The following is a 23,683-nucleotide window of genomic DNA, read 5'->3' as shown; positions in this document are numbered from 1 at the left end:
AGTGGGTAAGTCACGTCCAGCTGCAATGCTCTTATCAGGTGGGGATTTTCTGGAAGTGTCAGTCGGTATAGGAAGCCTTCAAGGCTCTCAGGGAAAAGGGGATGCGGCGGTAGTGACAGGGCTATCTTCCTCTGACAGCCCAAAGACCTAAAACCGGATGGCTGGGACAGATAAGGCTCTGTAGGCAGAGAACACGCACAAGCGCACAACACACAAGCACATGAGCGCACAAATACACACCCACAGCGCTGGCATTCACTTTGCATGAACAAATTCCCTATTGCCTGACCACTCGTTCATTCATTCACTTATATGCACTGACACACACATGCGCACACACACAAACTGGTTCCCTGTCTGCCAGCCAGCGAGCCTTCCCATTAGCTCTGCTGCAGTGTGCTGGGTGAGGAGCGCTGGGGCGAGAGACATCAATTTGCTTCCTCTAATGCGCTCGCTGCCCCCACAAGACATATTGATTATTTCTTCCCCGCAAAGCGACAAATAGCAATTTCGGGGCCATAATGGAGATAGATGGTTGGTTTATAAGAAGCCCCCAAAGAAAAGTTGTAAAGGAGGGGGGGTTGTTGGAAGGCGGACGGCGGGAGTGGGACGTGGATGGAAATGCTCACACTTTTTCCACACGTTATTTGCCCGTCTGTCTCCCGTCTTTTGACTTGACACCACTTTTACATGACGCTGCCCCTTTCACCGGAGGATAAACAATTAAACAGAAAACTCCACGAGAAATAAAGCGGGGAAGGATTGAAATTAATAAAAATACATGGTAACAATATCTTGCTGAACCACCAACAGCAGCAATAGGTGTTCATTACGGTCCACAGGATCATCACCTCCTCTCGTTTTAATGGGTGGACTGCAGAGAGCAGCTGCTGCCGCAGTGTTTGCTCTGTCTCACCTCCTGCCTCCATTCCATCTACCACATATCTCCTTTATCTTCACTGTGACTAAATCCATATGTTGCTCTTATGAGATGAGAAATATGTGATTTGGGTCCAGTCTAGTACGGGGTTAAAGTTTGTCGTAAACCTTGAATACTTATTCAAGGTGTATTTTGTTTGATGTAATTTATGTGGCAGAACAAAATAAAGTGAAGCTCTGAGTTGGAAAGAAATGATGCAGGTTTATTTGAAATTTGAGAGCAGAAGGTTGTTGAAATGATTCTCCTGTGGGTCAATTGTATGTATTACTACCCTTCACTCCAGTTATAGCTCCAGGTCTTCAGGCATGTCAATTTCAGCTTTGCAATTTCAGCTTTGCACACCGAAGACACATTCTTGCCTGTTCTTCTTTTGCAAAAGGATCCACTCTCAGATTGGAATAAGAGCATCTGAACATCAGTTTACAGATCTTTTCAGCTTCTCAACTGGATTTGAATAGTTTGACACAAGAATATACATGTATAGTATATTCTATTGGAGCATTTCTGTGTGTTTAGGGGTTTTGTCCCCTTTCCTCTGTACACAGATCTTTTTTTTAAACAAATTTAGTTCTTATCACTTCGAACGACTGCAGGAACACCAAGTTTCATTGTCGAGAACATGTTCAGTCTAGTTTGAATCATGTTTTAAACACGTTTTGCGTGTGTGACTGTTTACTTTAAGCCTTATCTATCCAAAATAAATCCTCACCATTTTTGCTATTGCCATTTTTTATAGCTCTTAATAATTTATTTATTTTAAAAAAATGTATATCTTCTGCCTTTCTTGCTTTGTAGTTGTTCTATTGATGGATTTTCCACACCTTCACCTGTTTGCTGTGCTGTGTTGATGCCACACAAACAGCTTTTTATTTGTGATAATTCTCCAGACCTTGCATTTCCTCCATGTTGAGAAATCACATAAAATTCACATATGAAGGCTACAACCTAATAAAACACATTATTTGCAGTTACAAAGTGACAAAATGTTAGTTCGAGAGATACAAATGATTTTCCTTGGTTCTGTATGAGTATAATTTATCCCCATATCTGGATGCCTTCTTTATCAGAAATATTCTCCAAAGTTGTGTTTGCTATTTTTACACATATCTGCCGTGACCTCAAATAGCTCTCCTCCATCAGAGCTAAGTTTATTATATGACATCCTTCCTGTTTTGAGGAAGCTGATAACTGCCTGCTGAGGAAATCATTGTTGCTGCAATCTCCAGGTAACAAATGAAGAGGTTCCCGTCTGCTGCTCACCCAATGGTCGGAAATGTAGCTTGATAGCTTAGCTGCAGAAAACAGTTTCTATCCAAAATTATCTGCTCACTGCTGATAAGTACGAACAATAATCCAAGATCTTTTAGATCTAACACACATGCACTGCTTTGTCACATAAACTCTACTAGGACCCAGGGAGTGTGAAGTCCTGAGCCGCTTGCCGTGTGAACAGATGGTTTAAGTTCAGGCAGACTCGCCCTGAGGAGCTCTAAGTAAATATTTGACTGCTGGTGCTTAAATTAAATTCAGTCTATATTCACTTTACTCTGCCAAATCCTTATGTGAGTGAAATGTGGTGCGAGCATGATTTTCTAAGATAAGAACAAAAATCCAATTAGTCAAACACAGGGAGGTCTGGTTTTAGTGAAAAAGTGGAGGTTCAAAAACGAGGCAGCAACTGTGTTAGGATGACCCTGGCTTTATTTTTTGAGCTTCTCATAATTATGGTAAGTTAACATTTCACTTCTTTTATCATTCTTAGATGACTTTAGTGAGACCGTAATTTTTAAGAAAGCGGAAATATAAAAAATAACTGCTACAAAATAGTCTGTGAGAATTATCTTTTAGCTGTTTCAGCAAAATGTTAATTGGCCTTTTTATTTATGATGCAGCAGCGAGTTTTATACAATTTATCCAACATTTATCCTTACCAAGCAAACTCTTCCTGCAAATGCAGATATTGCCTGGTGGAAGAAATCCCACTTAATGCAGGCTTACTGAGTACTTAAGCACGTTTACTTACAGTTCAGGCACATAAATTTAAAGGAGCATTGTGTTGGACCTGGTGGCATCTACTGGAAATAATATGGATCTCTCTAGTTCAAAACTCAAACACATGAAAAAAAGTAAAATAAAACTCAATCACACTTCATTCATTTTTTTAACTTCATTTATGTTCCCAAAATGAGCTAGTGCATGTTTATTTACCAGATAAGAGAGGGATATTGAAGTTCCACAGTTAAGAGTTAATTAAAAAGCATGAATTTAATAGTTTTTCATGAAATGGTAAACTTAAATAAACTGTAACCAGCCTAATTTTATATTAACAGACACAAAATTGTAGTTTTTCTTTGGCATTACAGAAGCCGTTATTTCATCTGCAGCATTGTGGAAAAATTATTATAATCCTATTTCAATTTAAAGTTAATTTCTAAGGTTCTTCTAACAAGAGACAGCTGGTAAAGCCATCTATGATGGATTCTTTTTTACAGTTTCATAAGCACTTTGACTGATATAAAGTAATCCTCTATTGTCCACTCAGTCTACTGTTGTCTCTAGTCATATCTGTCCACCATGAAAATGTACAAGTTACATTCTCATATTTTAAGGGTGAACTTGAGTATAATGAGAACAGATGTATAATCGAAAAAAATAAAACATTTTTTCTCAACAATCCATCTATTTTTCTAAACCTATTTTAACTTTACAAATTCATGGCTATTGTGTGGTAATTATCTCTAGGTATATTTTCAGGACATTTTGCACAATTAGAACAAAAGGGAGTATTTCTAAATGATGAATTAAGCCTCAGTCAGTTCTTGTGATTTCTGGTCATTTCACTCCTTTTCATAACTTTACAGTTTTGTTCATTTTGTACCTGGCTTTTTCAGCTGTGGAACTTGAACACTTGTAATGAGATGTTTCATACCGTCCATGTCAATTCATATGTAGCCGCTTTCCACATTTCTGGAAGTGATTAGTTTTCTTTAATGAAATGTGCTTTTGTCTCCAGTAAAAGCATTACTTTGCCAAAACTACACATTCATTTGCCAGCTTCATCTCTTCTGTAAAGGCTTCCCTCAAGATTTGTTAGTGGAAATATTTTTGATCATTTGTTCAGAAGCAGTCTTTGAGGTCAGGCATTGACATTTGATGAGAAACCCTGTCTCTGCTCCAATTCATCCCAAAGATGCTCCGTCAGGTTGAGGTCAGGACAAGTCAAGTTATTCCACTCCAACCTCACTCAGAGGTTGGGACTTGTTTTCTGCACTGGTGTGCAGGCGGTGATGTCGGAACAGGAAAGGGTCATTGTAAACTGCTCCCTCAAAGTTGTTTAGCAGAAAATTATCATCTTGGTTTTGAAATAGTCCTCTGCCAGGTGACATTTTGCACTTCTTATGAGTAAATTCACACACAGATTAGGAACATTTTGTAATGCATTTGGCTTAAAATAACATTTTATATGCTATACAAAGTGTAGTGTACATGAATGTAGTTATTTTACTCCATTAAATATTTACAGGAAGCTACTGTAGTAGATTTGGTTTAATAAAGTCAACTGGCCTAATTACAGTTGTGCATTTTAATATTTTGTATGACGAAGCATTCTTTTGGGAACTGCAGAAACAATTAACAGAACAAAATTATAAAAAGATTTATACTTTAATGTTAAAATAATTACTCTAACATACAATAATTAGGTACACAGATATGAATAGTTTTTTTTACGTGTGCTAAATGAAAGTAATTAGGATTTAAATAGAAGCAAATGGGTCCAAATTGGCGATACGAATTGGCACAAGGGTGCAGTAAGATGGTGTTTTTATTTTTTAATTTGTGGTGAGACCTTTAAAGAATAACACTTGGATCCCATCAGATGACATGGTAAATAATGACAGTGATCCAGCTTTGTAGTTTTTCCTTTCCTCCTGCAATGCATTAAAATGTCTTCTGTGACAGTGTAATAAAGTAGGACACCATAACTGAGAGAATCCATTTTTAATATCGGGAAGTACCACACTTTTTCTTTCCAGCCTTTACATCTTCAAACATAACCTGTTTGTTGGGGGTTATTCAATCTTTTGGAGCACATTTGCTTTTTGTCCCAAACGTTTGACCACTGAAATGTTCTCAACCGTTTGCTTAACATTCGTGTTTAAAATTTCATTTTCCTCCTCACAAAACAATCAAAATTATTGATTCAATTTGCTCACCTTGTTTAAACACTAAATGAAAAGTGGAGCATAAACTTGAGTAAACAGTCCTTCTCTCACTCCTCCCTAGTTTAATAATATAGACTCCAACAATATAAAGTTATTACTAAGCAAAAATAAAGCATTAATAATTCAAGATTGACATTTACTTTGTTTCCCAGTCGTTTGCCATCGTACCACAGTTTTTTTTTTGTTTTGGTTTTTTTTTAGTGCGAGTCGGCTGATGGATTTGTTTGGTGCACCAACTCCACCAAACCCGTTATACTTTCTACGCATCAGTTTCAATGTGGGCCACGGGAATGCTCTGCAACCTGAACATGTGAAAAATTGCAGGGGGGGGTTGAGTCTTTGATCTCTGATTTTTCTCACTGAGCCGTCTTCCTCTTCATGCTCCTGCCTCGCTTTATCACAGTTCCCTTGAATATTTCAAGCACTTTTATTGCCTTCTTTTCAAACCTCTGTCATTGTTTAGTCACTAGAATATCCTGAAATGCCAAGATGGATTATTAATCTTTAGGATTAATTTGTAATCCTAAAGATGGATTATAAATTATTCAGTATTTCTGAGGATGTAGAAAGAAAGGAAAGAGAAGTTACTACTTTTTTACATTGACTTGCTGTAGATGGGTATTATGTGGTATTTTATTTATAACACTATCACTTTAAAAAGTATACTTTTTTTGTTAGTTTTTACAGCTTAAAGTCTGCTCTGTTTGATGCTAGATGTAAGCATGGCCTCATTAAATGTACTAAGTTCTGGCAAGTTGCTCCTTGGAAGTTCTCCAAAAGATTCACCAAAAACGTTTTTTTCGTTTGAAGATAATGTATATGACATCGTTTCAGTGGAGTCCCATAGTCTTAAAAATGGTTTGTAACCACTTCAAGACTGATAATGTTAGTGATTTTATTTCTATTGTGTCCTTGTATTATAGTAGATTAGGACAGATGTTGCTTTCATGATATTGAAAAAAGTTGGAAGAATTGTTGTTTTTTTGTTGTTTTTTTCAAGTGAAGACATTGAAAGCTTTAAAATTTTTCAGATTTTTCATTTTTTTCATTTTTGCTCAAGAATTTTTGAGAAATCTCATGGTGGTTGTAAGAATTAAATAATCCGATGTGTTTATTTGCAGCAGAGCTCATCTTTAATTGTTTACAACAAGACTACAATGGGTCGTTAACCACAATAAATTATTTCATGAGTTAGTTTGACGTCTTGGAGAAACTTTCACCTTTCTCGTCACTTTTTATTTCCCATCAGTTCGGCCCGTTAAATGAAGGTAATATATCCATTACAAAGTGTAACAGCGGCGAATTATCTACTCGCATATAAACTGACATCCCTAACGAAATGGAATTTTAAACACTAGGAGACAATCCTCGCCGGACTAATAACGATGTCTTCCCCAGAGATGCTGCACACTCAAATTATAGGAAGCGGCTGCGACGGGCACAAGCAACACAGAGACCCCGAATGGAAAATGAGCTTATTATCCTCGTTATCGTGGATGCGGGCGCGGCCAATCTGTCAGTGATCACAACAGACATGTTATATACGATGGCAGCATTACAGGCGCCTCGCCTGATAAGAGCAATGACCCGCAGCGGTGATGAAAACAGACAGATTAGATGGAGAGGAAAAAGGGGGATGGATGGATGGTCAGATGAAGAAAAAAGACGGGTAGTTATGGGGAAGACTGGTGCTGGTGCACAATAATGTTCTGAGCATACAAGGCAAGAGTGAATGTGAAAACAGCTAGATGAATGGTAGGAAAGGACGGATGGAGGGATGCTGGGGAAGAAAGAGGGATGAGTGTGTTGGCCATTATTCTGCATCGATTTACTCCAGTCAGGGATGGCAGAGCGGGTAATGAAGTGTGGGATCTAGGGGTTGCCGCATGCGCTTGTCTGTGCCTTATAGCGTTTTGGATGTGGGCTGATGTGTCACTTGTGTGTGTTATGCACATATGGTGAAGTCAAATCTGCTGTGGTTCAGCACAAAATTACATCGGTAAAACTTTGAAAATAAAAACAGAAGCATACTCCAGGTAATTGCCAACATTTTCCAATAATTAGCGGCCAAAGTCATGTTTGAAGCTTGAATGCCTCAAATTCAGTGGATAGGCGTCAGAAAGAATACGTGCTTCTATGTCAAGTAAACTAAATACCAATTCGCCGCAGTGAGTTTAATCTAAAAGATATCTGATTTCGAAAAATATGAGTAGAAGCGAGATGACGTTGATGCTTTTTTTTCTTCTTTATTCTGTTATTTTCACCCCACTCCTATGCATCTATCAACTTTATTTTCTGCATCCCTTTTCCCTTGATTCTCAATTCCCACCTCCCTGCACCCCCTGTTTCTCCGCCTGGTCTAATCCGCTGCTCGACATGCTCTTTCTTTTGTTCTGCAACCCTGACAAGATGTCTTGTTCCCCGTTGCTCCAAGGACAGGCCTGGTGTGCTCCGGATAATGGAATGAAATGTAGGAGTGATAAACCCCCAAGGATGCAAGGCAAAAACACAGGAGTGTGTCAACGAATGTGATAAAACTCCATTCTCCCGTGTGCCCCGTCGGAGGACCGAGGATTACGCTTTTACGGGGAGAGGCTTTGGTGATTTGCAGCCCCGAGATGTTTCACGGATGTCACGTGGCTTCGCAGGAGTGTTCCCACATCTGGCTTTGCACAAAGGTCTTCATTAGTTCTGAGCATTGCTTCACATTGTGCAATCATGTGCAGGTGATTTCCAGTCATCCTAACCAAGTTTGGTGCTCTCTGAGGAAATTACAATTCCAGGACAAATGCTACCTTCGAAAAGAGTTTGTTCAGAAGAATTGCACACTAAAGTTGAAATCACCATTTTCATTAGTGCAGCATCTTTGCTGGAACTTTCTAAAGTAATGCAGGTGCAAAGTTTAAGTTTTGCATTTTCTTATCAAACAAGACAAAATACTGAATAATCTAAGAAAATTGATTATTCTACTGGAAGTGAAGAGCAAAACCCACTCCCAATCAGAAATGTTGGGACATTTGATACAACTAGATTATGATCTCACATTATTACCATAAGTAAAAATGGTTGACATGGTAATACACAAAAAATATATACAAAATTATTTGTAACAAACCCTTTTTGTAAAAGGTTAGATAAAAGTCTTTTTTTATTTTACAATGCAGGTATACAAGCATACCTGCATTCACAATCATCCTTAATAATTTTGCAGATTGAGAACAGTTCCTAGTAGCACCAAAAAATAAACAAGCAAGAGAAAATTCCTGAGAACAGAGACTTGGAACCAAAATGAAAAACTTTGGTTTTGGAAGAATTTTGGCTACAAGGGAGATGATATTGGTCCAACACTTGTTTTCTGTTTGACCATTGACATTGACATTAAATACAGCAAATACAAAAAGTCAGATCTGAGTTTCTTCCAAAACAAAAATCATTTTTCTAAAATGGCTGTAACATGCACAATATGAGCAGTTCCAACATCACTGTTTGTGACAAGAACAAGATACTTCTGCCACTTTTGGTGAAAGTTGCATGTTCATCTATGTATGCATGAGTAGGTTAATCATCAGTGCTTGTGCTTTTCCCCCCGAGCAGTGGCACTCATATTTTCGACACTTTAATGGCCTGTTTTTTTTTTTCACTTCTGGAAATATTTCAAAATGTTTTTGTGTGTTTGAAGCAGCCCTCTGTCAGTCACCTACATCTTCTGCAAGTCGGAAGATGGGACTTTGTGTCCCAGACAAATGTTCAGTCACTCCTGGACTTTCTGACATCTCATGAAATAGTAATAACAAAACAATATGATGTAATGTTTCATTGGTTTTGAAACTTTTTAAGCCCCTGGTAGCCCTGAGGAAATATACCTTCACCTGTGTTAACTGCTGCAAGACAGCTGTTTGATTTATTACATTGAGCAAAGCTTATTCTTACTTTTACCTCTCTAATTGCTTGGTAAGTTATGCTACCAACTATGTCATGCTTACACAAAATATCTCTACCAATTCTAATATTAGACTACCATGTTTGTTTTCTGTGCACCATTTAATTAATTTGTATGGCAACTATAAAAAGTGACCCAAATACAAAACAAAAAGACTCCCAACTTTGTTACACTTTGCAGTTTGGGAACATTCAGTTTTCTCATGCAACCACAGTGGAGAAGAAAAGTTCAACTGAACCGAAACCTTGTTGGTATACGCATTTGTTAACCGTAATAAGGTACATAGCTTGCTCTGCACTTAACTTCCCCACCCGAATTATCCACATAAACAACATAAATACAATTCCCTCATATGATGAGATCTTTCCAACAGCTGGGATATGGTTTAAATATAAAAACTCTTCTCTCAAAAATGGAAACTCTCATTCAAAAACTTCCAGATAAGTGGATATATTGTTGTATAATCTATCATGTGATCAGCTATGTCTGCTCACTGTAATGGAAGAAGTGCCACAAAATCTCCAATCCCTTCTAAACATTCTACTTTAAAAAAAAAACATAATAAAATCAAACTAATTTCAGAGATTGAAAGGACTGCTAGAACATAATAAACATGACTTATGCACTGTTACACCGGTGGGGTGCATGAGAGTTGTTTAGGATGGTGGAATGGACAGCACAGAGAAAAATACCAGCCATTCAAGCTTTTACATGAGTTTCCAAAGGTCTCCAGTAATGTCAGTAAGATTCGAGACTTGTTGCTAATTGCTTTTTTGACAGGGAGTCACTGGAGGGCTCTAAATACTTACATCATACATTTGCAGCCATGACAGCTTTTAAAAATCAAATAAAAGGGGGATAATACCCAACCTATCAAGTGAAAGATCTTTGACAGACAGAAAATGCCTTTCAAATTGTGACACCTTTGAAATTGGAACAAGCTGTGTCTCTGTCACTGTCTGTTGTCACTGAGGTGCCAATAGACCAGTAAAAAGTGACTGGTAAGGCAGGTAATTTTCCAGAAGACAATTACCAGAGTTCAAAGCCCTTGGTTGAGTTCAAAAGATGAAACTTTTTAAGCAAACCTTCAACAATATCTTGTGCTATTACACAGCTCTCCACCTACTCTTGACCTCAATCTCCCACATATCTTCACAGTCTGGGGGAGTGCTTTCACCCTAACCTGCCACATAATACTTTGACGTAACAGGCAATCGAACATCCTCTAATCTGACCTTGACCACACATTCACAAAAGGTGAGGAAAAGTGTGGGTGAAAGCCTTGTGAGAAAACCTCCCACCCTAAAAATAGAAAAGGTGGCAATTAAGTGCCGCTCCAATCATCCCTCTGGTAAACGAGCCCTATAGATTCCGCCCTCATATCCCTAGGCTTTTTTTTTTCATACTATTTCCTCATCATTGACGGCTATCGGCTTAATTACGCCCCCACCATCCCCCAGATAAGAGAGTGATAGCCTTATCACCACGGCTCATTTCCAAACCCATAAAATTAATAAAGTCTACCTCACGTCCCTGTTCTGGAGACAAACTTTTTATTAGCCGTCACATGCCAGAACTCACTGAAGAAGTAGTACTTTTTGTGTTCTTACTATTGGGAAGTAACAGATTTGGGAAATTATTCACTACAGGAGGTTAAAGACAGCGGAGGAAGGCTGTTTTTGTGTTGCAGGCAAAATGATCTCCAAGTTGCAGTTTTTCACTCTGATGGGGTTTATGTCTGCATGTTAGTTTTACGATTCTTGCAGTATCATTCATCATTCTGAGTAGCTGAATTATCCATTTACTTTGGGTAATTTTCCCTAATCTCTGCTTTGGGGGAGCTGCTTAATTGCACATTTTTGTTGTGGACTTCGCAAACATTAGTGTTGACAGGTCTTTTCTCTATGTGAAATATAAATAATATAAATAAAAGGGAATAGACAGCCCATAATACCCTCTGGTTCTACAGCTGATAGTTCACATTAATAAAGCTCTAATAATATGAACCGGAGCTTAAAAGGCTCTGCAATAGGATCTGCCTCGAATCCCTCCAACACTTTATGTTGGCTGCTGTAATCAGTGGGGAGGCAGCTGGCTTCCCCATGCTGTTCCACCTGCCTGCTCCCCTGAGTAAAGGGCTGTGCTTCAGACCAAATCCACTCTTTCTGAAGCAGACACCGGCGTGACTGGCAGGGGTCCCTCACATCGATTTCAGGGAGAAGGGAAGGGGAGGTTGGGCGGACCCATCACTGCCGCAGCGAAGCTGGCAGTGGAAGGAGACGGGCTCCCACCAGGTTTGGGCCTGTCATTTATTTCTAAACGACGGCAGATGGTGGGTTTGGCACTCGCACCGTCGTCTCCGTCTCCCAAGGTGCGCGTCTGTGATGGATGTGGCGAATGGGAGCGCTGCAGAGACGGCTCAGGCACATCTGCGCAGGCCGATAACAGGGGGCAAAGTATGCCTGAGCTTTCTAGCCTGCGACTACCTTTCACATATTGCTCATTCTCGTGCAGACCTCTTGAGGACACGCATCTCTCTGCACTTATTTGCTGCTCACTTTCTTAAGGGCTTTTTGTCCCAGTTATCTGCAGGGCACCTTTTGCTTTGCTATTCACGCAGACTCTAAAATTTGACATTGATACCAGCACTGCCCTTCCATAATGAAACTTTACAGTTGAAAAACATAACGGGATGGGCAGTTAATCCTTGAATAATGTCTCCATTTCAAAGCATAATCTACAGCAGGTCAATAAATCTCTGTGAGCAAATTTTTCAGCTCAGTATTAAACAAGAGTTCCTTGAAACTTAGAGGTTACTGTTAGATGTTTCTATAACTTACAAGGTATTTTTATATTACTTTTTCTGGCAGGTTCTGAGTCCAGAAAGCACCCTCATAGTTCTGGGAAAGTTGTTGAGGGATTTTTGGAAACTAACCTTCAACTACATTCTACAACTGCCTTCTGTTTTTCTACAAACCTTCACCTTTACTATCACATAAAAGCAAAATCAGCTACATAAATATAGGCCAAAAGTCCAAAATACAGGTCGTTAGCACTTGCCTGGTCTTGATTCAGATGGCAAAACTGTGAAAGAGACAACAAATTATGGTGATGAGAACAAGCTTGCTAACTTCAAAGACTTAGAACTCATCGCGAAAGGTGAATTGCCAAAAATACATGTCAGCATTGCAAATATCCTCTCACTTTACATCAGTTTTTTTTTACAGAGAAGTCATGTGAAATCCTGTTTTTAATTGAAGAAGCCTAACACTGTCTAAAAATACTTTCACTGGTTATAAATTTATGGCTTCTTGCAGTTAAATTTCATCATTTTGGTAATTCTTTCTAAACCATACGAATGATTAAAGCAGAATTTATGGAAGAGCTGTTGTTCTGGATTGCACTGGATTTCATCTGAGCTAACAAAGTGGCTGCTGAGCTGCTACACTGAAAACCTTTGAGACTAACTATATATCTGGTGCAAACACCTGTTAGTGAAACTAAGCTGCTAAATGTTATCCTGCAGCAGCATGGGTTTACCTACTTAAAAAGAAATTGATGGAGCAATAAATAGAGCAGTGAAATACAATATGGAGTTTGAGTTTTCTGAAAAAAAGGGCTTTACAGAAATAACCCCACATGGGAAAAGGATGTGGCTAAATTGCATCAGAGAATATTTTTTTAGCTCCACATCAAATCCCATTGGTCAAGATTATTGGCTTTTTATTCAGGATTAGCTTGACATTTACATCGCCACCACAGAGCTGCTTTGAAACAAGCTATATTAAACATTTAATGATAGTCTAACAAATTTGACCTTAGTGTTTCTGGAAGATGCATTTGATCTACAGCTGAATAGGAACTCTGCCCACACACAGAGGATCCAAAGACACATTAAAGTCAGCAATCCCTGCCTTATGATGCTCTTGCAAAGGTCACATCAGCCTCATCATAATCACAGGAACCCATTTCCTTCCATAATTTAGTTTTTGCAGTGAAAGCATCATAAGGCGCCCAGCCACATCCCTGCTTGTATCCACGGGAACGCAGAAGGCCTCTCTGGACCCGGGACGCTGCATCTTTGGGATTCTCCACGCGTCGCTGCGGGGCGACAAGTCAGGCGTAAAAAGTCGATTTAGCCACAGCACCAGGGAGGCCCGCACATTAGCAGGAAGGAAATGGGAGCCAGCAAATACTTAGTGGCTGATTGGCTCCGCAATAACAGAACACCCCCTTTGGCAGCTCGTCAAGCGGTGCTATACGGATGCCATTACAAATGGGAGGCCATTAGAAGGCAGCAAGGCTTTGTGAGGCATGTCACTGCACCACGCTTTTAACTCAAGTTGTTTATGGATAGATACTTACTGAATTTTTCTACATTTTGCAACGTTACAACAATAAACTTGAATGCATGTTAGGATTTTATTTGTTACACCAAAACAAATGAGCATTTTATTTAGAAATTGAAGGAAACTGTTTTCACAAAGAATATGATCGACATGTTTTCAAAGTTTTTATTCAAATCTTCTTGTTTTGGGAATTATTGTTGGAAGTCTAGTAGGCTCAGTCTTCACTTTTGCACATCTACATGCTATTTAATTATTTTTTTTGCCTGTTTTTTTGTTTCGTTTTGTTTTTCCTTTGCAAAACTCGCGCTCAGTTAGTTTGACTGGAAAATGACTTTCAACATAGATGTTATACTTTCCACTGTCTCTTAATTAGATTTAGATGTGGACATTAAGTGGATCATTCTAACGCATGAATATATTTTGATATCAGTTCTTCCATGTTTAGAATCATTGTCCCACTGTTGAACCTCCTGTAGTTTTCTTTTTTAGAGCCTGTAGCAGATTTTCATCCAGTACTGTATCCTGTATTTGCCTCCATCCTTCTTCCAATCCACTGTTCCTGTTTTTCTGCTGAAGAACAGCTGCATTTTCACTGAGATTAACATGCACTCTGGTAGACAGTCAGATGACCATAAAAGGCAGTTGCACTGTATGTGGTGCATCAGAATGAAGGAGACTAAATAAAAATGTTAGTCCTACTTTTTACATTTACCTGTAGAAAAAGAAGGAAATGCATTATACATAGATAAAAAAAATTTGTTTTCCCCTATATCTTTGTTTTAAAGAGATGAACCCTCGTCCTCTGAATTTCTATTGATTCTTTCCAGCTTTGTACAGCAGAGGAACAAAGCAACGACTACCTCCCTGTAGGGAAAAGCTCTTTGTGCTTTTTTTTTATATATACTTCCTGCAAGGTCGAGGATCAGTACATTCTGCATTTAAGTAACTCCATCTGCACAGAGGCTCTGTAGGTGTGCTCTTAAAAGCCAACCAAAGCACTGCTACAGCGGAAATACTTTATCCCCAATGGACATGACGGTGTTTGCTCTGGATGTCTTCATTTTGTGGGACAAAAGGACTTGTCAAATGTTGCTTTATGTCCAAATGTTCAGACTCCCCATTACAAGTTTGTGCAGCTCATTACATTTTATATAGTGACAAAAGAAAGCAGATCTTATGAAGACCTGGACCAAATATTTATAGATATGTAAATCTGAAGCCAAGCGAGAAAATGAAATGAATGACAATAATGATAAGAGAGTAGGAATGCTAAAACAAATCTCTTTTCTGCTGCTTGGCTCCAATTGGTTCACGCTTCATGGCATTACCAAGATGAGGGAGCAGAAATGGCTTTTCGACTTCCATTTGTATCAGCGTGCAGATTATATTTTACACGCTAAACTCATATGTTGTTGGAACAAATCTCTGCTTATGAATTTTTTTTGAAAACACACGGTGTATTTGTGCAGAAAATGGGACTCAGAGCTGAGTGACATGCTTTCATAGACTCTGCTGCCCTGCTTAAGAGTCTTCAACCAAATTCAGACACATTCCATACATTAGATTGCTGAGTGATACAAGCTTTGACATTTTCTACCTGGATATCTGTCTCTACTATCTTATGAAGTCTTGTAGCTCAAAGTTCTGATTAAATTAGAAGTGAAAATTCAAATTTTAGAGATGTAATGCTACTTGAATTGAATTTGTGGTTTGAGGGAGCAAAACTTTTATTTTTCAATCAAATCCCAGGTTAAACTCTTCCATAGCTTTTACCTTTTGCTAAAAATAGATAATAAAAATATAGTGCCTGTAAAAATAGCATTTAAACTCACAGCTGCATAAATATCATTATCTTACAGTTCTTACAAGACGTAAGTGATGTGCAGACTTCTGGTTTAAGATGGCAGTGGAAGCAGAAGAAATTGTTTCAAAGTAAAATTGAAAAACATAACTACCAAGTAATGTGTATCTAAAAGTAGATAATAGAAGTAAGCATTGAAAGATCAAGTTGCAACTTTCCTAAAGACCTGAGGTAACTTTATATAAGTTATAATGTGAAATAGATGTTATAGATGTTATGACTTTATTACTAAAAATCAATAAAGTTTTTCCACATATTAGGATCGGTGCAATTTTATGAAGTTTGAGGTGACAGCACTTGATTTTTACTCATATTTACTGTGAAACAATCTGATGTTAATGACAAGCTAGACTAATTTCAAGGTTTTTAGTCATATTTGCAATTCTCACAGTTGCAGTAAGATATCAGCACATGTAATTTGTATTAACAACCCGGGTTTTGGACCGCACAGTAGAAACGCACACAACTGAAGGTATAGCAGAAGGTTCTGATGTAAAAAATTTTCAGGTCGCATAATCCAAGTGTGCTTTTAGCAAGCCATCAGCCTGTTAACAATGTAGCATTTCTCCTATGTTGAATAAGCGCCATGACTTGTCTGTATTACATACTGAGTGGAGAAAGGTCATTATCAAGAGACAAAGCTGGTGGAACAGAGAAAAAATAACACAATGTCACTGCAGGTGACAAAGCCATCCAGTTCAGTCTTTTCCTTCTAGATTCAGCTTTTATATCAAAATCTCTAGCATAGAAAGGCTTTTAAAGATTCTGTGTAGTACTGAGAATGCAGAGCATCACAGTAGACTACTGATTTGAAAGCCTACCATCTATTGTGTGAATCATGGACATTTTAACTGTCCAGAAAAACTGCGCACACTTTAGTCTTCTCCTCAACCACCCCTGTAATAGGGTGCATATATACCTAAAAAAAAAACATTTCCTTTTATTTATTTATTTTGTTAATTTTAATGCCCTACAGGGCCACTCTGACTGGCTGACTGGCATCTCATTAGGAGAGCAGAGAACCATCACTTGCTCACGTGTTCTTCTCCAGACAGACCACGCCACAGGCTGCATGCTAATTGCAGAGGCGTTGCCGGCTTGAGACGACCTTGCCTGTTAAAAGAGGAAGGAGGCAGAGAAGTGGTTTTGTGCAGCTTCTGTGGGGGGCTCTTGTGGGGGCTCTTCTCCCCGACCTTGTACAGAGTCTGACCACTCACTTGTAGAATATCACAGCGAAAGCCTCATTTAAAAGACGAACTTGAAGTTGTCTTGTGCTTATCAAACATAATGTGGGAAGGACAGCAGCTCAGAGTGACATTTTTCAGACACTAATTTGCTGCTTATCATAATGTTACCATATTAAAAAACACTCACTTGAATGAAAACTCATAAGGGGGCATGGTGGGAGTGAGAGGCACATTTAAAGCAGACATCAAATGTTCACATTTTGTCGCTAATATGTATACTTTCAACTTTCGAGACATTCTCAACATGTCTCAGCTTTATTACAGTTTCTTGATTAAGGTCATCTTCTCAAAGGGTGTGCCATTGCTTTTGAACATAAAAAAACACTTTATAGTCTCTAAATATGCAATATGCAATATGTTTTTTTAATATCTTTTATCTAAATAGGCACTTCAGGCAATTTGAGTTAAGAATTTGATCACAACTTTAGACCTTTTTTATGTTCAATCAGGCTCAGAGTTTCTATCCAGCTGCTGTTCTGCTTTCAAGGAGCAGAAAAGCAAAGAGAGTAAGGACTCGAATGTAAACATGACACAAGAAAAAGAAGATGCACTAAAGAGAAGTCACAAGGTTCATTTCTGCTTTCTTCCCCCTTGCTCTAATATAGAAAACATGGATGAGTAGCTAAGGAATGTCACAGAAATTCATTCTCAATGCTGTTGTGTGGATAAAAAAAGTCGTTGAAGATTTGGAAAAAAAAGAACCTTCGTCAAGAGCCCTTCAACTTTGGCATAACTGAAATAAAGGGGAAGATAAAAACAGGAAAAAAAACTTCATGTAGAAAATAAAAACGTGACATGAAAGTTTTACTAGAAAGAAAGTTACGCAAATGCAAAGCAAACACAACACCAACAGTTAGATAAAAGCATCACTAGACCTCATGCTTTGATATGCAGATGTTTGTTCTGCATTGATGCAGATCACTTTCCTTCACATCTCAAATCCTTTAGGTATTTAAAATATGTGGATTAGCTCAGACACATTCAAAATATGAGAAAAGCACTTGTATCAGAAATAAAAGCTACTTGCACATATGTTTTGGCACAATAAACATATGTAAAATTTCCTTTGATTTGTGGTAACTGAATAGTCTTGCCATATAACAATTTATTTCTTAACCAAACCTTAACATTCCCAGATACACTCAAAATCCCCTGGGAGAGCAATTAACTGTTTTTCATGTCTTAACTAGAATTTTAACTAAACTGAATATAAAATTAAAACAGTGTTTGCTGTTATCTGCATCAGTTGCTGCATATGTTTGAATTACACGAAGACATAAACTAAGAGATGACGCTGTTCTATTAGAGGCTTTTATTCGTCCTTCCATGTCAGTCACTGATAAAGAGGTGCTGCCTTGAGCCAAACCAGCCAACTCCTCAGTCCTCATTAAAATGTCATCATATTAAAAAATCATTTCAGGCCCTGGCTTATGAGCGTCTCATTGCCTTCATGGAAATGTTCTCCTTTTGGCTTCAGCTGGAGAGAGAAAGCCCTGAGAGAATTATGACAATTCAGAAAAGGAATATGGCTGAAGTAGATAATGGTGGCTTGTGTGTGTCAGAGGATGGTTTCAATGTTTTAGACCATTATTAAGTTATTTAATTGCCTATTCTACAAAGACTGACCGCCCCAGTGTAAACAGGTCTGGAATCAAAGTGAAGATTTCTGAGAAACCGATCAGCCTAGTTCAATTATTGTAACTGTATTCTGTGGTAATGAGGTTTTCATCATCGGGTCTGCTCGACCCAAGCAGTCTGTATTTTCCTTTTTTCCTTTACGACACAGCTTTGCATTAAATGCTTCAGTAACATTAGAAATTTGATCTGAAAACATTTAGGGGAAAAAAGAAAAAGAAGGCACATTTTGGATTTGTTTATATTTAGCCAATTCACTGACATTTTGTTGTTCAGTGCAGCATATATGCAAGATTAAAAAAACTGGCACTCACTAATCATTTTTGAAACCATAAATATTTTTAATAACCCAAATCTATTTCTTATAAGCAAGGGGAAATGCTTATTGGCTTTCTTTCAGCCAGCTGACATACAGTACAGTGTAACGAGTAGAGAAAAGACAGCAATGCATTAATCCTTGCATCTGGGGGAAATAAACATTATTATGGCAATTCCTCTGGCTTCTCAATAAAAGTACTTTAGATAAACTATTTTAAACCAGAAACTCCATCAGATCTCGAAAAATGAAGAAAATTTAGCCCTGGAGCAAAAACACTTGAGAATTCATTTGAAATAGAATTACAGGAGTATAAAAAGCCAAACGAGGAACTTGCAAATAAAACAAATATATTAGACAAAGAAAAATATGGCCACAGTTGGGGCAGAAAGCAACAAGACAGAAAACTCATTTTGTAGATTTACTACTCTGCAAAAACCTGCAAAGAACCAGAAAGATAAGAGGTGAAAGATTTATCAAATCTATCAACACTATTGTTGAACCAGGTTGCATTAGTCAACAGCATTAAGGTGCATGTTTTGATTATAACACGTCCAACATGTTGGATTCTATTGACCTCAAACATAGAGGTGAGATTAAGTGTAAAGCTTATGTTCATCACTAATCAAGAACAAAATGCAAACAACAAAACATCTCATAGTCTAAACGTCTTCCAGCTTCTCCTGTGTTCATCATTGCACGAAGATGAAACCTAATCTTTTAATCAGTTTGACAAAAACAGTTTTGCAAGCATTTCTTGTAGAGAGGTCGAACAGAAAAGGTACAGAAATGGCTCCAGTGGAGAGTTGGAACTATTATTTGGAGTGTAAAGGTCATTAACAAAGGAGTTTAACACACACCCCCTAACCATAGGCTAATGAAACCCCTGCTTTAATGTCATCAGGACTTGCAATTGCTGAAAGTTGAAGCTCAATGAGGCTTGCCTTTTGTAATACCTGGTCCTTGAATGAAAGTTCTTTGAACTTAAATTAGAGATTGTTTTTAAATGGATGCCATCATGCAGCTATTCATCTTCGTGAGCTCATTTCACAAGCCAGATTCTGCTTCACTACAGTTTTATTTCTGTAATTTCTATTTTGTCGCTTTGTCACATAGATAATGAAAACCCATTCAGAAAGCATGGTGTATTCTGTGAAAAGACAGAAATCTGACTAGTAAGAGTAAAGACAGCCGTGCCGCACATCACTCCACGAACCAGAATGAATACCACCATATGTTGTTTTCTAGCGCTAGAGTTAATTAAACAATTTGCTCTCGTCTGATGAATAAGTTGACGATTTCGCACCATTTGTTATGTTGCAGCATGCAATCTGTCTCTTCCCGATAATCAAATTTCCATTCAGTGTGGAGTCAAATAACAACATTAGCAGAGTGGAGAGAAAAAACAGTCTACCTTGAGCAGTGTGTTTTGTATATTAGATATTTTAATTGTAAATAGAAGTAAGCGCTCACCACAATTTATTAATGTGGGAAGCTATGAATTATGAAAGCAAATTAAACTAAATTCATGCACAGAGAAACAACACAGTTCACAGTATATTAGAATCCCAGCAGAATACGCACATAACTCCTTGATTGGCCCCGAGGGATGTAATATCTATGCTTTAATTTCACATGGCAAGTAAGCATATCCTGTTACAAGCCATTACAAGCTTTTAATGCCTCACACTGTGCCTCGGATATGCTGCTACTTTACGCCCTTAAAACTAAATATTTAACTATAATGGGACAATTTCTGATGTTTATTTTACAGGCAAAGTTGGTTTTGCGAAACTTACCCATTCAATTACAACCATTTATTGGAAAAAAATAACATTTATAAAAGCTTATTCCACAACAAGCATTGCAGAGATGGGAGGTAAATAAATGCCTTCTCCCTCTGGGGTGTGGCATGTAATTAGCTATTTTTCATGACTTTATTTGTACTTCTTAAGCATCCTTTCTCCACCGCAGCTGCTGGGCAGCCATGTTAATTTTTTCTGCTGGCTCTATGTTTTTTTGTGCTGGTGCCAGCTAGAGTTGCACAGCAGCAAGTAACGGATGCCAAAGGCGCGTTGGTTCGTTAATAAACCCACATTCATACAGAGTCCTGGACATGAACGGCTACTTCGAAGGTAATAATGTATTAGAGAAAAATGGAGAGGTTTTCAAAAATTATCAGATCTATGCTTATTTAAAATTAATAAACAGATGATCTGCATGGAAGAGCTTTTTCTAAATAGTTGATATTCATCATTTTCTGTTCAGCAGCTGAAAAGAATTACTTGAAAAACGACTATAATCATTCCTAAAATTTTTCAAAAAGCCATAGAAAAGGAAAAGTCACAGGGATCTTTTTTGGCATTGGTGCCTTTCAGCTTCTCCAGACTTAAAATTGGATTTGAGTTCAAACTCCTTACTACAGAATCTGTCATTTGTTTCTTTTTCTTCCCTCAGAATCCTTGTTTTTTAACTCTGGGTGACTCATTTTGCTCAGAAAAGCACTGGCAATCATCAAGTTTGAAATTCAATTCCTCTAATACATGGCACTGTGAAGCAACAATGCAGCATAGAGCCTATTATGAATCTTTTCTGTATACATTTAGCTTTGCTGCTTGTACAAAAACTAATGCAGAGCACTACTTTGGTTTTCTCTGTATAGTACATAATCCTTAAGAAAATCATTCTGAAAGCCTTTGCAAACATCCATCCTTTTTCTAATAAGAGTCTCTTTGGCTCATTGAGTTTTTCTAGGTTCATTAGATGTTTGTGTGTTTTTTACAGAATCTGCACAAACCTTAACAGGCTTCAATTTTATCAAAGCAGCATTTTCTGGTGGTGGTCTCCGTGTTTTTGTGCATTAAGTCGCCTCCAAATTGAAAAATTGTACACAAGTAGTGTTAGTTGGTAAAAAAAAAATAGAATATGTTTTCTCTATTTGGCTTCCAAAACACTTGTTATATCTGCTAAGCACTGTGTAGTTATTTTAAACACTAATAATCCTAATTACATGTTGCATACATAATGTATGTACTCGAATATTATACTTAATCTGAGATTAATTTAATAGTCTGGCTGAAGATTTGCTGTAATGTAATCTGTTTTCAGAATATGGACATAAGTTTGATTTTGATTTAAAGTCTATTTTTAACCACTAACCAGTTGCTTTCAGTATGTGACTATCTGAAGTGTAGCTTCATAAAGTGTCTTTACTTTTCATCTTTTCTTCAACTTTACTGATATCCTATTCATTTATTTCAAATCTTTATTTGTCCATGTGATTTGTGACCGGTCTCCATTCTCCTGTAGTTTAAATCCCATTGTTGGGTTTGTGTCAAAGGTAATAGAAAATCACCCACAAAGTGACCATATGTTTGGATATTCTCCATATCTGATGAAATGCCTTTTCTAGGACCAGAGAGCTAATGTGGACCTGTCTGCACTTTTCCCAGTGCTAATCGATGAGCAGCGAGTGTGTGTAGATGGCATATGTCATTCTGGTTCATGAATGCATATTGGTTAGACATAATGTTGACAACACTGCCAAGATCCCACTTGATGATCCACTAATGGAGGGGGAGAGCTGGCAGGTTGATTGACAGTTGAGTCACTAATGTTACCATTTTCCTTCCGGGGTAAGAACGGAAAATGGTATACTCCTCAAGTCTGGAGACTTTAGACAGACTTGAGACAGAATATCTTGAACTATTCAGTTAAGAAACATACCTTGGGTGCTTTCTTTTCCCAAATATAGGCTGGGATGTCATTATGGTCCACTTGTCTTTACATTTTTTCAACTTCTTGATTGCCTATCAGACTTCTCCTCAACATATTGGAAGTTTAAGTCCAAGGGCTCAGTCTGATTTATTTATTTATTTATTATTATATATATTTTTAAATTTTGCTAAAGTTTAGCATCTTGTTAACAGAGTAAGGTCTGTCCATATATTGTGGGCCAGCTTCATCACTTAAATCTTAAAACTTTGGACTTGTTTGTTGTCAACTCAGAGTTTCTGCTCATCGTAGTCTATTTCAATCTCATCGAGTGAAATGTCTGGTTTTTTTCTTGTGTTCAGGGAGATTCCACCACTAAGTGCTAGAGTCTGCAAGACTTACAATCTTGAATACCACCAAATGGCTGAATCACTACGTAATGGACTATAAAGTGATGGCGTAAACAACTTAAACATCACAAATTTCTTTCTCCAAAAGCAGCTATTTTATTTAGGCCCCTTAAACTGTTTAAACCATAAGAACAAAGTGAAATTAGTTTTCAAGTTGAAGCATGTTTTCGGGTTTATCTAATAAATACAGCTATCAGTAGGGAGGGATGATGGTCATTTGTGACAACCTCATTTCATATTCTCACCAGTTGGGCATGCCTCAGATTTTGAGGTGTAATATAGCCCTGCCAAATCAGCAGTAGCCCATTACTCATCCCCCTCTGTGCTGTCTCCTGGCTGGTGCTCTGGCACTAATGCAGATTACAGGGATATATGAGGGCTATTTTGTTCGCTGCAGGGTGGAAACGATCACCAGCAACCCCATCCCTCTCTGATGCACGACTCTACATCTGTTCCCCCCTCAAAAGCCTATCTGGATATCCATCAGAGCCAAGCCCCTTATCAGATCTAAGGCGGCTGCATCTATTGCACATCAATTATAGATGCTGTGTGTGAAAAATTGGGTCACTCTATCAACACTTTCCCTCGATCCATGGAGACATTGTTTAGTTAAGTGATTAGTGGCTTATCTTTACATACAGTTGCAGTTGTAAGTGTTAAACGGTCCGTTTATGATGCATGGATACAGCAGCACAATTGCCTCAAGTGAGGAAAAACTATTTCCCACAGCAATTTTGATATGATTTAATGTGGCTTCTTTTTCCACAATTGAGATCAATTAATCAGATATTTACACAATTTTTGCTTTTAAGCCCTAAAATGGCCTTTCTTTGACTCTTCTGGACAGGAAGTTCGCACAAGTGTGCTTACATCACAATCCATTAGGACCGTTTTGCTCTCCTCTTGCACTGACACAGGTGGTGACAAATGAGCCACGCTGCATTCTTGTAACCCAAATTCATTTCCAACTTGCTCCCTGACGGAGAACACAGACGTATTATTCAAATTTCTAACCCATTCACTCTGAGTGGTACACGTCAAAAAACCT

At 38.0% G+C, this 23,683-nt stretch overlaps 1 long non-coding RNA gene across 2 annotated transcripts in view; it reads left to right on the top strand.

Moving 5' to 3' along the window:
- LOC129375640 (uncharacterized) overlaps positions 1-23,683 on the top strand; it is a 58,212-nt gene that overhangs the window by 29,349 nt on the left and 5,180 nt on the right. The gene's annotated exons all lie outside the window — the stretch shown is intronic.

Source organism: Poeciliopsis prolifica, unplaced genomic scaffold (genome assembly GCF_027474105.1).
Source record: "Poeciliopsis prolifica strain line A6 unplaced genomic scaffold, Auburn_PproV2 SCAFFOLD040, whole genome shotgun sequence".
Classification (NCBI taxonomy): Eukaryota; Metazoa; Chordata; class Actinopteri; order Cyprinodontiformes; family Poeciliidae; genus Poeciliopsis; species Poeciliopsis prolifica.
This window is presented reverse-complemented; position numbering and strand designations above follow the sequence as displayed.